Source organism: Chiloscyllium plagiosum, unplaced genomic scaffold (genome assembly GCF_037043375.1).
Source record: "Chiloscyllium plagiosum isolate Xiang-an unplaced genomic scaffold, Cpla_swu_hap1 HiC_scaffold_8, whole genome shotgun sequence".
NCBI lineage: Eukaryota > Metazoa > Chordata > Chondrichthyes > Orectolobiformes > Hemiscylliidae > Chiloscyllium > Chiloscyllium plagiosum.
This window is the reverse complement of record NW_028270146.1, coordinates 114739767-114752866: the sequence shown is the minus strand read 5'-3', so window position 1 is coordinate 114752866 and position 13100 is coordinate 114739767. Positions and strand designations below refer to the sequence as shown.

The following is a 13100-nucleotide window of genomic DNA, read 5'->3' as shown; positions in this document are numbered from 1 at the left end:
CATTTGAAAAAAAAACAGAACTTACTCTTTCCCACAATTTTCTGTCACAAATCTATTTGCTGATGTACAATTTTAGTTAAACTCTGTCCCATCCTGTTCCTTTCTGCTTGTCTTCAGCCACATTCCCATGCTGTTCCATTGCTTCACCTTTTCCCTTTGGATTTGAAAAGCTCCTTTCACCTGAACCCTGTCCCTGCATCCTCTCTGTCAGTTTCAAACCCTGTCCATAAACCTACCGACATGATCGGCCAGGACCCTGGTCGCAGCACGGTTCCAGTGGGACCATCCGAATGGATTATTGTTGTAAATCAGGTCTGGGATGTGTGTGTCTCTGGCTGACCAGCCTTTCTTACCCAGCCCTAGCTGCTCTTGAGCTGAGTAACTTGCTCGGCCATTTCAGAGGGTCATTGAGAGGCAATCACTTTTCTGTGGGGATGTCGTGCAGACCACGTCAGGATGGGCAGATGTCCTTCTCTAAAGGACAAGTGTTTGGATTTGTTGTACATCAGCACTGGTCTCATACTAATTTGTGGATTGTTAATTATTATTTCTAAAATTATTGATTTCAAATGTCTCCATTTCAGATGGTGAGATTCAAACCTGCCTCCCCTGAACATTAGCTGAGGTTTTGGATACATTCTCTCGCAATAATACCGCTATCCCATTACTTCACCTGCTCACTGGCTGCTCATCCCTGAGCACTGATACCAGAGCATCATGAAGCTAAACCCATTCTTCCAACATGACTGTGTGATCCTGACATCTTCCAGCAATCTGGGACTATTACTTAATATCGCTCCATTTTACAGGTCTCTGTGGGACTCAGTCCCATTCTCCATGTGTAACCCTCACTGCATCTGTTTAATTTTCCATTCTGTCTATTTCTCTGTCTCCTGTAGTTACTCAGGAAGGTCCTGACTCAATAGCCTTCCCAGCTGCGTGGTAGATTGTCCATCACCACATTGAACACAGTTGGTCTGCCAGAGAGAGACAAAGGGAAAGTGATCTGGAGCCTTCAATAAATCCTGTAGTGAGGTAAGGTCACCCACAGTGCACAGAGCAAAGAGCAATGAGAGGGTTCCAAACATCTGTGAACAAGACATGACATTGATACAGTGCTGGAGGGGGAGCACCGTGCACACACACACCCCAGGGTCAGTCACCACCCCTAATGTAAGTTCTGTTGTACTGAGACTCACTACTCTGCAACACTGTATCTATGGCATGTCTTGTGGTCCAGTGTCTTTAATAATTTTTAATTCCTATAACAATTCCTATTTCTGTAACCTCCTCGCTTCCCGATAGCCCCTTCACATATTTGAAATGTACTGCATTCCAGTCTACCATCCCTATCCCTGTAACTTGCTTCAGTATCTGCAACATGCCTTATCTCGGTAGTCTCCTCCTCCAATAAGTAAAAAACAAGGACTGCAGATGCTGGAAACCAGAGTCTAGATTAGAGTGGTGCTGGAAAAGCACGGCAGGCCAGGCAGCATCCGAGAAGCAGGAAAATCGACGTTTCGGGCAAAAGCCTTTCATCAGGAATAGAGGCCGGGAGCCTGCAGGATGGAGAGATAAATGAGAGGGGGGTGGGGAATGGGGGGAAAATAGCATAGAGTACAGTAGGTGAATGGGGGTGGGGATAAAGGTAATAGGTCAGAGATGAGGGTGGAGTGGATATGTGGAAAGGGAGATAGGCCGGTAGGACAGGTCATGAGGGCAGTGCTGAGAAGGAAGGCTGGAGGTGGGGTGAGATGGGGGAAGGGGAAATGAGGAAATTGGTGAAATCCACATTGATGCCCTGGGGTTGAAGTGTTCCGAGGTGGAAGATGAGGCATTCTTTCTCCAGGCACGGGTGGTGAGGATGCGGCGGTGGAGGAAGCCCAGGAACTGCATGTCCTCAGCAGAGTGGGAGGGAGAGTTGAAATGTTGGGACACAGGTTGGTGGGGTTGATTGGTGTGGTTGTCCCAGAGATGTTCCCTAAAGCGCTCTGCTGGGAGGCGTCCAGTCTCCCTAATGGAGAGGAGACCGCATCAGGAGCACTGCTACCAGTACTCAGGGAGGACTAAGCTATTTTATTGGGATAGTCTGGACTCGCCGACCACAGGGAATAAAAACTTTGTCTATTTATGCTATTCATGTCCCTCATAATTTTGTAAACCTCTGTAAGGTCACCCCTCAGCCTCCGACGTTCCAGGGAAAACAACCCCAGCCTGTTCAGCCTCTCCCTGTAGCTCAAATCCTCCAACCCTGGCAACATCTTTGTAAATCTTTTCTGAACACTTTCAGGTTTCACAACATCTTTCCGATAAGGAGACCAGAATTGCACGCAATATTCCAACAGTGGCCTAACCAGCGTCCTGTAGAGCTGCAACATGACCTCCCAACTCTTGTACTCAATACTCTGACCAACAAAGGAAAGCATATCAAACACCTTCTTCACTATCCTATCTACCTGTGAATTCACATTCAAGGAGCTATGAACCTGCACTCCAAGGTCTCTTTGTTCAGTAACACTCACTAGGACCTTACCATTAAGTATTATAAGTTCTGCTAAGATTTGCTTTCCCAAAATGCAACACCTCGCATTTATCTGAAATAAACTCCATCTGCCACTTCTCAGCCCATTGGCCCATCTGGTCCAGATCCAGTTTTAACCTGAGGTAGCCTTCTTCACAAGACATGACATTAATACAGTGCTGGAGGGGGAGCACAGTACACACACACACCCCAGGCTCAATCACCACCCCTAATGTAAGTTCTGTTGTACTGAGACTCACTACTCTGCAACACTGTATCTATGGCATGTCTTGTGGTCAATTGTCTTTAATAATTTTTAATTCCTATAACAATTCCTATTTCTGTAACCTCCTCGCTTCCCGATAGCCCCTTCACATATTTGAAATGTAATGCAATTTTGGTGTAATCTGCAAACTTACTAACTGTACCTCTTATGCTCGCATCCAAATCTTTTATGTTAATGACAAAAGGTAGAGGGCCCAGCACCGATCCTTGTGGCACTCCACTGGTCACAGACCTCCAGTCTGAAAAAACAACCCTCCACCACCACCCTCTGTCTTCTACCTTTGAGCCAGTTCTGTATCCAAATGGCTACTTCTCCCTGTATTCCATGAGATCGAACCTTGCTAACCAGTCTCCCATGGGGAACCTTGTCGAACGCCTTACTGAAGTCCATATAGATCACATCTACTGCTCTGCCCTCATCAATCTTCTTTGTTATTTCTTCAAAAAACTATATCAAGTTTTTGAGACATGATTTCCCACGCACAAAGCCATGTTGACTATCCCTAATCAGTCCTTGCCTTTCCAAATACACGTACATCCTGTCCCTCAGGATTCCCTCCAACAACTTGCCCACCGCTGAGGTAAGGCTCACCCGTCTATAGTTCCCTGGCTTGTCTTTACCGTCCTTCTTAAACATATGGCACCATGTTTGCCAACCTCCAGTCTTCCGGCACCTCACCTGTGACTATCGATGATACAAATATCTCAGCACGAGGCCCAGCAATCACTTGTCTAGCTTCCCACAGAGTTCTCGGGTACAGCTGATCAGGTCCGAGGGACTTATCTACCTTTAACCATTTCAAGACATCCAGCACTTCCTCCTCTGGACATTTTGCAAGATGTCACCATCTATTTCCCTACAGTCTATATCTTCCAAATCCTTTTCCACAGTAAACACTGATGCAAAATGTTCATTTAGTATCTCCCCCATTTTCTGTGGCTCCACACAAAGGCTGCCTTGCTGATCTTTGAGGGGAGAAAGTGAGGTCTGCAGATGCTGGAGATCAGAGATGGAAATGTGTTGCTGGAAAAGCGCAGCAGGTCAGGCAGCATCTAGGGAACAGGAGAATCGAAATTTCGGGCATTAGCCCTTCTTCAGGAATGAGGAAAGTTGGTCCAGCAGGCTAAGATAAAAGATAGGGAGGAGGGACTTGGGGGAGGGGCGTCGGAAATGTGATAGGTGGAAAGATGTCAAGGTGAGGGTGATAGGTCAGACTGGGGTGGGGGCGGAGAGGTCGGGAAGAAGATTGCAGGTTAGGAAGGCGGTGCTGAATTTGATGGATTTGACTGAGACAGGCTGGGGGGAGGGGAAATGAGGAAACTGGTGAAATCCGAGTTCATCCCTTGTGGTTGGAGGGTTCCTAGCCGGAAGATGAGGCGTTCTTCCTCCAACCGTCGTTTCGCTGTGGTCTGACGATGGAGGAGTCCAAAGACCTGCATATCCTTGGTGGAGTGGGAGGGAGAATTGAAATGTTGAGCTACAGGGTGGTTGGGTTGGTTGGTCCGGGTGTCCCAGAGGTGTTCCCTGAAACGCTCCGCAAGTAGGCGGCCCGTCTCCCCAATATAGAGGAGGCCACATCGGGAGCCCCAAAGGAAACTTCCATATCCGCCACAGATTCACCTGTACCTCCACACATATCATCTATTGCATCCTTTGGCCCCAAAGGAAACTTCCATATCCGCCACAGATTCACCTGTACCTCCACACATATCATCTATTGCATCCTTTGGCCCCAAAGGAAACTTCCATATCCGCCACAGATTCACCTGTACCTCCACACATATCATCTATTGCATCCTTTGCACATCATCCGCCGCCATTTCCGCCACCTCCAAACGGACCCCACCACCAAGGATATATTTCCCTCCCCTCCCCTATCAGCATTCCGTAAAGACCACTCCCTCCGTGACTCCCTCGTCAGATCCACACCCCCCACCAACCCAACCTCCACTCCCGGCACCTTCCCCTGCAACCGCAGGAGGTGCAAGACTTGCGCCCACACCTCCCACCAAGGCCCCAAAGGAAACTTCCATATCCGCCACAGATTCACCTGTACCTCCACACATATCATCTATTGCATCCTTTGCATCCGATGTGGCCTCCTCTATATTGGGGAGACGGGCCGCCTACTTGCGGAGCGTTTCAGGGAACACCTCTGGGACACCCAGACCAACCAACCTGTAGCTCAACATTTCAATTCCCCCTCCCACTCCACCAAGGATATGCAGGTCTTTGGACTCCTCCATCGTCAGACCACAGCGAAACGACGGTTGGAGGAAGAACGCCTCATCTTCCGGCTAGGAACCCTCCAACCACAAGGGATGAACTCGGATTTCACCAGTTTCCTCATTTCCCCTCCCCCCAGCCTGTCTCAGTCAAATCCATCAAATTCAGCACCGCCTCCCTAACCTGCAATCTTCTTCCCGACCTCTCCGCCCCCACCCCAGTCTGACCTATCACCCTCACCTTGACCTCTTTCCACCCATCACATTTCCGACGCCCCTCCCCCAAGTCCCTCCTCCCTATCTTTTATCTTAGCCTGCTGGACCAACTTTCCTCATTCCTGAAGAAGGGCTAATGCCCCAAACGTCGATTCTCCTGTTCCCTAGATGCTGTCTGACCTGCTGATCTTTGAGGGGACCTATTCTCTCCCTAGTTACCCTTTTGTCCTTAATATATTTGTGAAAACCCTCTCAATTGCCCTTAATTCTATTTGCCAAAGCTATCTCATGTCCCCGTTTTGCCCTCCTGATTTCCCTCTTAAGTATACTCCTACTTTATTTTTCTCTGCCAAGGATTCACTCGATCTATTCTGTCTATACCTGACATATGTTTCCTTCTTTTTCTGAACCAATCCCTCAATTTCTTTAGTCATCTAGCATTCTATATACCTACCAGCCTTCCCTTTCACCCTGACAGGAATATACTTTCTCTGGATTCTTGTTATCTCATTTCTGAAGGCTTCACATTTTCCAGCCGTCCCTTTACCTGCGAACATCTGCCTTCAGTCAGCTTTCGAAAGTTTAGATTACTTACAGTTTGGAAACAGGCCCTTCGGCCCAACAAGTCCCCACCGACCCAGACCCATTCCCCTACATTTACCTCTGCACCTAACACTATGGGCAATTTAGCGTGGCCAGTTCACCTAAGCTGTGGGACGAAACTGGAGCACCTGGAGGAAACCCACCCAGACACGGGGAGAATGTGCAAACTCCACACAGCCAGTCGCCTGAGGCGGGAATTGAACCTGGGTCTCTTGCGGTGTGAGGCAGCAGTGCTAACCACTGTGCCACCGTGTTGTTCTTGCCTAATACCATAAAAGTGGCCTTTCTCCAATTTAGCACTTCAACTTTTAGATCTGGTCTATCCTTTTCCATCACTATTTTAAAACAAATAGAATTATGGTCGCTGGCCCTGAAGTGCTCCCCCACTGACAGCTCAGTCACCTGCCCTGCCTTATTTCCCAAGAGTAGGCCAAGTTTTGCATCTTCTCTAGTAGGTACATCCACATACTGAATCAGAAAATTGTCTTGTACACACTTAAGAAATTCCTCTCCGTCTAAACCTTTAACATTATGGCAGTCCCAGTCGATGTTTGGAAAGTTAAAATCCCCTACCATACCTACCCTATTATTCTTACACATAGCTGAGATCTCCTTACAAGTTTGTTTCTCAGTTTCCCTCTGACTATTGGGGGGTCGACAATACAATCCCAATAAGGTGATCATCCCTTTCTTATTTCTCAGTTCCACCTAAATAACTTCCCTGGATGTATTTCTGGGAATAGCCTCCCTCAACACAGCTGTAATACTATCCCTTATCAAAAATGCCACTCCTCCTCCTCTGTTGCCTCCCTTTCTATCCTTCCTGTAGCATTTGTATCCTGGAACATTAAGCTACCAGTCCTGCCCATCCCTGAGCCATGTTTCTGTAATTGCTATGATATCCCAGTCCCATGTTCCTATACATGCCCTGTGTTCATCTGCCTTCCCTGTTAGGTCCCTTGCATTGAAATAAATGCAGTTTAATTTATTAGTCCTACCTTGTCCCTGCCTGCCCTGACTCTTTGATTCCCTTCTGTTCTCAGCTGTACCCGTCTCAGATCGAGCTCCCAAAATCCTTCCTGTGATTGTTACCACATCCCATCCCTGCATTCCTTCAAATCCATGTAAAGTCCTCCCATTCCTAAAACCTTCCCTGCACCTGTCACCTGTTCCAGCTTCCACAACCCTCCTATTCTCAGTAAGACACACCCCCGTCCCAGTTACTACAGCCCGCTGCATCACTAAATGCCAGTGGTCACTATAATATCAGAGTAAGGTGTGAAAGCAGGAATACTCTACTGGGTTAGATGATCAGTGGTGCTGGAAGAGCACAGCAATTCAGGCAGCATCCGAGGATAGGCAAAATCGACGTTTCAGGCAAAAGCCCTTCATTCCTGATGAAGGGCTTTTGCCCGAAACGTCGATTTTGCCTATCCTCGGATGCTGCCTGAATTGCTGTGCTCTTCCAGCACCACTGATCCAGAATCTGGTTTCCAGCATCTGCAGTCATTGTTTTTACCTGGGTTAGATGATCAGTCGTGATCATATTGAATGGTGGGACCGACTCTGTGGTCAAATGGTCGATACCTGCACTTCGTTCCTGTTCTTCTCTATAAACTTACTATCTCCATAACCTCCCTCATGTCCCCACAGTCCTCCCTATGTGTGTAAGCCCCTTCAGTTCCCACAGCCCTCCCTATCTCCATAAACTCCTTCAGTCCTCAAGATTTTCCTGTCCATGAAACCTGAATCATTCCCCACAAACATCCCTAACTCCATAACCTCCAAAAGGCCCTACGACCCTCCTTACCTCCATAGTCTCATCCAGACCCGACGTCCCTCCCGTTCAGAGCAACCTCCTTTAATCCCCATGATCCTCCTGATCTGTGCAACCTACTTCAGTCCCAACAGACCTCCAGACCACTTTGGCCTCTTTCAGGCCCCACAACACTCCCTATCTCCATAATGTTCTTCAGTCACCACTGCATTCTCTATGTCCATAATCTCATACAGTCCCCACAGCACTCCCTATCTCCATAATATCCTTCAGTCCCCACGACCCTCCCTATTTCCAAAGCCTCTATTACCTGTTGAACCTCTAAGCTACCTTTTTCAGATTGATAAACAAGAACTTCCATAACCTCTTCTGCTGCCAGTCTGAAACCAAACAGTGTTCGTTAGCCTGACAGTAGGTCGGGAGCTGGAATGTATTAGAAAGGATATGTCAATAAACAATAACTGGACCCTCAGAAACGCAATTAATAAAAAGACAATGTGTTTTTGAGCCTGTTGGATTGTATTTTTATTCGTGTGAATATAAATGGCAGAATAGATACGGGTGTAGGAGTGGTTGTACCGTGGATATGGTTTATTTTAATTTTCAGAAACCTTTACACAAGTTTCAGTTTGGGTTAAGGAGTAACTTGGTAGACAACAGGCATCTTAACTATCAGGATGTGGTTGAGATATTAGACAAAACAATCTTGTCAGAATTTACTGTGGAGAAAGACATAGAAGGTCAGGAACTTGGGGAAATAAATAGTGATGTCTTGGAAAGAATCCACAACAGAGAAGAAAAAGTGCTGGAATCTTAAAACAAATAAAGGTAGCTCAATCCTCAGTAGCTCATTAGGTCTATCCTTGAATATTTTGGGAAGCTAGGGAAGAGATTGCAGTGTCCCTAACAGAGATATTTATATTATCAACAGACACAGTGAGGTACCGGAAGACTGGAGGGTGGCTAATGCTATTTCATCACTAAAGGGCTGCAGGGAAACACCAGGAAATTACAGCCCCGTGATCCCAGTGCTGGGGAGGTTGTTGGAGGAGATTCTGAGAGAAAGGAGCGACATATATTTGGAAAGGCAAGGGCTGATTAGAGATAGTCAGCATGGCTTTGTGAGTGGGAAACCGGGCTTCACACACTGGATTGACTCTTTGAGGAGTTGGCCAAGAAATAGATGAAGGCAGAGCAGTCAATGTTGTCTACATGAAATTCAGCAAAGCATTTGACAAGGTTCCAAGCGATGTAGGACATCTAGTCAAGAGGAAGAAGGAAAATAACTTAACGTTGAGGATCCAAGGATCAGAAGCAGGGATCTAGAGAATTACATGGGCCAGCACAGTGGCTCAGTGGTTAGAACTGCTGCCTCACAGCACCAGGGATGCGATTTCGATTCCAGCCCCAGGCGACTATCTGTGTGGTGTTTGCACATTCTCTCTGTGTCTGTGTGGGTTTCCGACAGGTGCTCTGGTTTCCATCCACAGCCCAAAGATGTGCTGGTTAGGTGAATCAGGCATGCGTTGTTCAAGAAAGGGAATAGAGATATTCCTGGGAATCACAGACCTGTCAGTCTTCTGTCTGTGATGTGCAGTTTATTGGAGAGGACTCGAGGAACCAGGATTTATGATTCCTTGGAAAACCATAGTTTGATTAGAGAAAGTCAGCTTGGCTTTGTAAGGGACAGGTCATGCCTCACAAATCTTATTGAATCCTTTGAGAATGTGACAAAACATTTGTGGCTCATTTAGAAAGTACAGAGTATGGGATACATGGAAACCTGCCTGTCTGGATACAGAATTCCTGCCCCATAGAAGAGAGAGGGTGATGACAGATGGAAATCATTCAGCCTGGAGCTCGGTGACCAGAGGGTTTTCTGCAGGGAGAGGTCAAAAAGTCTCTGCTCTTTGTGATTTCTGGATGACTTGGATGTGTGAGTGGAAGACTGGGTAAGTAAGTTTGCCAATGACACGAAGGTTGGTGGAGTGGTGAATAGTGTGGATGTCTGTTGGAGGTTGCAATGGGACATTGACAGGATGTAGAGCTGGGCTGAGAAGTGGCAGATGAAGTCAAATCTGGAAAAGTGTGAAGTGCTGCATTTTGGAAGGTGAGACTTGAATACAGAATACAGGAGTAAAGACAGAATATTGAATAGTGTGGAGGAACAGATGGATCTTGGATTTCATGAACACGGATACGTCAAATTTACCACCCATGCTGATAGTGTTGTTTAGAAGAAATATGTTGTATTGGCTTTCATTAGCTGGGGGTTTTAAAGCCATGAGGTTATGCTGCAGGTCTATAGAGCCCTGTTTAGACCCCAATTAGAATATTGTGTTCAGTTTTGGTCCCTTTGTTACAGGAAGGATGTGGAAGCTTTAGAGAGGGTAAAGAGGAGATTTACCAGGATACTGCCTGGACTGGAGAGCATGTCTTATGAAGAAAGGTTGAGGGAGCTAAGGCTTTTCTCATTGGAGTGAAGAAGGGTGAGGGGAGACTTGGTAGAGGTTAACAAGATGGTGTGAGGCATAGATAGAGTGAATAGTGAGAGTCCTCTTTATCCCATGGCATACATGGTACAAGGGGGCATAACTTTAAGGTGATTGGAGGATGGGTAAGGGGAGATTTCAGATGTAGGTTCTTTACACAGAGTGGTGGGTGGGTGGAGCGGACATTTAAGAGACTCTTGGATAGGCACATGGATGATAGTAAAATGAAGGTTATGTAAGGTAGTTTGATCTTACAGTCGGGTAAAAAAATAGCATGGCATCATGGCCGAAGGGTCTTGTGCTGTACTGTTCTGTGTTCTACGTTCTGTATGGTAAACTGGGTAATAAGCTCAGATCAATGTAAAAGGATATGGCATTCAGGAGGAGCTAGTGAACTGGATACAAAATTGGGCTTGATGATAGGAGATAGAGGGTGATGGGAGACATGTTGTTTTTCTGACTGGAGGCATGTGACCAGCGGTGGAGTGGGTCCACTGTTGTTTGTCATTTGGATAAATGGTTTGGATGGGAATATTGGTTTTGTGGTAACTAAGATTTTTGAGTGACACTGAAATTGTTGGTAAAGTGGACAGTGAAGAAAGTTATCTGTGATACAACAGGACGAATAGTACACTGGGATAGTAGGTGAAGAATAGCAGATGGAGTTTAATTAGATAATGTGAAGTGTTCCATTTTGGTGAAACTAACCAGGGTGGGACTTGTACAGTTAATGTTCGGGCCCTGGGTAGTGTCAGTCAGAGACCCAGGGATGCAGGTACACACTTCTCTGAAAGTGGTATCACAGGTGGACAGGTTGGTGAAGCAGGTGTTTGGGATGGTTACCTTCTTTGGGCAGAGCATTTAGAGTAAGAGTTGGGATGTCATGTTGTATCTGTACAAGACATTGGTGAGGCCACCATAAAAGCATTGTTGACCAGTAGGAAGTACTCATCTGGTTCACTTGCGTCCTTTAGAGAAGAACATCTGACATTCTAACCTGGTCTGGCCTGCACGTGACACCAGACCCACAGCAATATGGCTGACTCTGTGCTATACACTGGGTAATTAGCAATGGGGCAAAGAATGTTGGTCCAATCAGTGACACCCTTATCCCATGAATGAATAAATAAAAATACATGTATCCCTCCCTACCTCTGCAAACCCCTCCAGCTGCAGCAATCCGTACTGGCTTTGTAACACCGTTCAGGCCCTGGTCACTCTCTGTAACACTCTCACCACCTCCAGCACCTTCAGCTCTCCCGGTTCCTTTTGTGACATAAAACCTTGACAATTATTCCCTCTTCCACCTGGCCTCCTCCTGCGAGCAGACCCTTTGAAATCCCTTTAAAACTTACTCCTAAAACATTCCCTCACTTCAGAATTTTAAGTACTTTTTGGTGATCCTCTAAGCCCGTTAATCTAATATGATCCTTTTTACTTGAGGGAGGGACCGATGGGGATTTCCTGCTGAGGATTTGTCTGTTTCAGTGGAATGTCCTTTTGTTGAGTGTTTTATACTGCTCCTTCAGATGTTTTCCACTGTTCATTTACAGACACATATTTCAGTCTGTTTAGCCTGTTGACCTTGGTCAGTTCTCCTCTCAAACCCATGTAATTGGCTGTTTTTGTTTCTAGTTGTAGCTTGTCCTTTCTGTGATTCACTTTAAAACTTTATATTTCTTTAAACTGCACTTTATCACAATTTCCCAGAGGATCTCTCCAGGTGACATTACTCATTCACTACGTTTCATCACACAACGGTCGCTCTGAGATAGTTACGTCCCGAGCCAGTTGCACAATTTGTTATTCAAAGAAACACTGAAAACTAATTCTCTGAACTCCTCTTCCAATATCACTCTTGCCAGTGTGACTGTCCCAGATTTTGTGAATATTGATGTTTCCCAAAATTATCACAATGTGTTAGTTAAAAAAATTCCAATGCGTTCCTGTGTAATGCAGTGATGAGCAACGGAATGCTGTTTGGTGGCTAAAACTGTTCTACTGCTTGTGTCCTTGGCAAGTCGTAGCCAGAATTTACATTCAGACTGACTCTACTTCATGATCTAAGACCAAATGCTTTCTCTGTCATGCCTTTCTTAGTGTTACCCATTTTGCCTGAGTTTCCGCAAGATTGTGATCCATTGAATATTTATGTCCACCTTTTGTTCACCCTGTAACCATATCTCTCTGGTGTCTAAACCTCTTCTATCTCAGTGTCACACATCCATCTGCCTTATTGATCAGACTTCGTCCATTCAAAAAAAACATAACTTACTCTCTCCCACAATTTCCTGTCACAAACCTATTCCCTGATGTACAGTTTTAGTTAATCGCTGTCCCATCCTGTTCCTTTCTGATTGCCTTCAGCCACATCCCCATACTGTTCCGATGCTTCACCTTTTCTCTTTGGATTTGGAAAGCTCCTTTCACCTGGACCCTGTCCCTGCATTCTCTCTGTCAGTTTAAAGCCCTGCCCATAAACCTACTGACATGATTGACCAGGACACTGGTCCCAGTACGGTTGCGGTGGAACCATCCTATTAGATTTCTTTTAAAATCAGGTAGGGGATGTGGGTGTCTCTGGCTGACCAGCCTTTCTTGCCCAGCCCTAGCTGCCCATGAGCTGAGTAGCTTGCTTGGCCATTTCAGAGGGCAATTAAGAGGCAAACACTTTGCTGTGGGTATGTCGTGCAGACCACGTGAGGATGATCAATCTTGTTGTCGAAAGGACAAGTGGGCGGCACGGTGGCTCAGTGATTAACACTCCTGTATCACAGCACCAGGGTCCCAGGTTCGATTCCAGCCGCGGGCGACTGTATGGAGTTTGCACATTCTCCCCGTGTCTGCATGAATTGCCTCCGGATGCTCTGGTTTCCTCCCACAGTCCCAAGATGCCCAGGTCAGGCGAATTGGCCATGCTAAATTGCCCATAATGTTAGGTGTATTAGGTCGAGGGTGATGAGTCTGAGTGGGTTACTCT

At 46.3% G+C, this 13100-nt stretch overlaps 2 long non-coding RNA genes across 3 annotated transcripts in view; both read left to right on the top strand.

Moving 5' to 3' along the window:
• LOC148149519 (uncharacterized) overlaps positions 1 to 977 on the top strand; it is a 36617-nt gene extending 35640 nt beyond the window's left edge. The window contains exon 3 of the long non-coding RNA XR_015757792.1: positions 900 to 977. This is a non-coding gene — a long non-coding RNA (uncharacterized LOC148149519). The remainder of the gene's footprint in view (positions 1 to 899) is intronic.
• An 18-nt stretch (positions 978 to 995) lies between these two features.
• The window catches only part of LOC148149518 (uncharacterized), a 78565-nt gene continuing 66460 nt past the window's right edge, over positions 996 to 13100 (top strand). For both annotated transcript variants that reach the window (XR_015757790.1, XR_015757789.1), the window contains exon 1: positions 996 to 1035. This is a non-coding gene — a long non-coding RNA (uncharacterized LOC148149518). The remainder of the gene's footprint in view (positions 1036 to 13100) is intronic.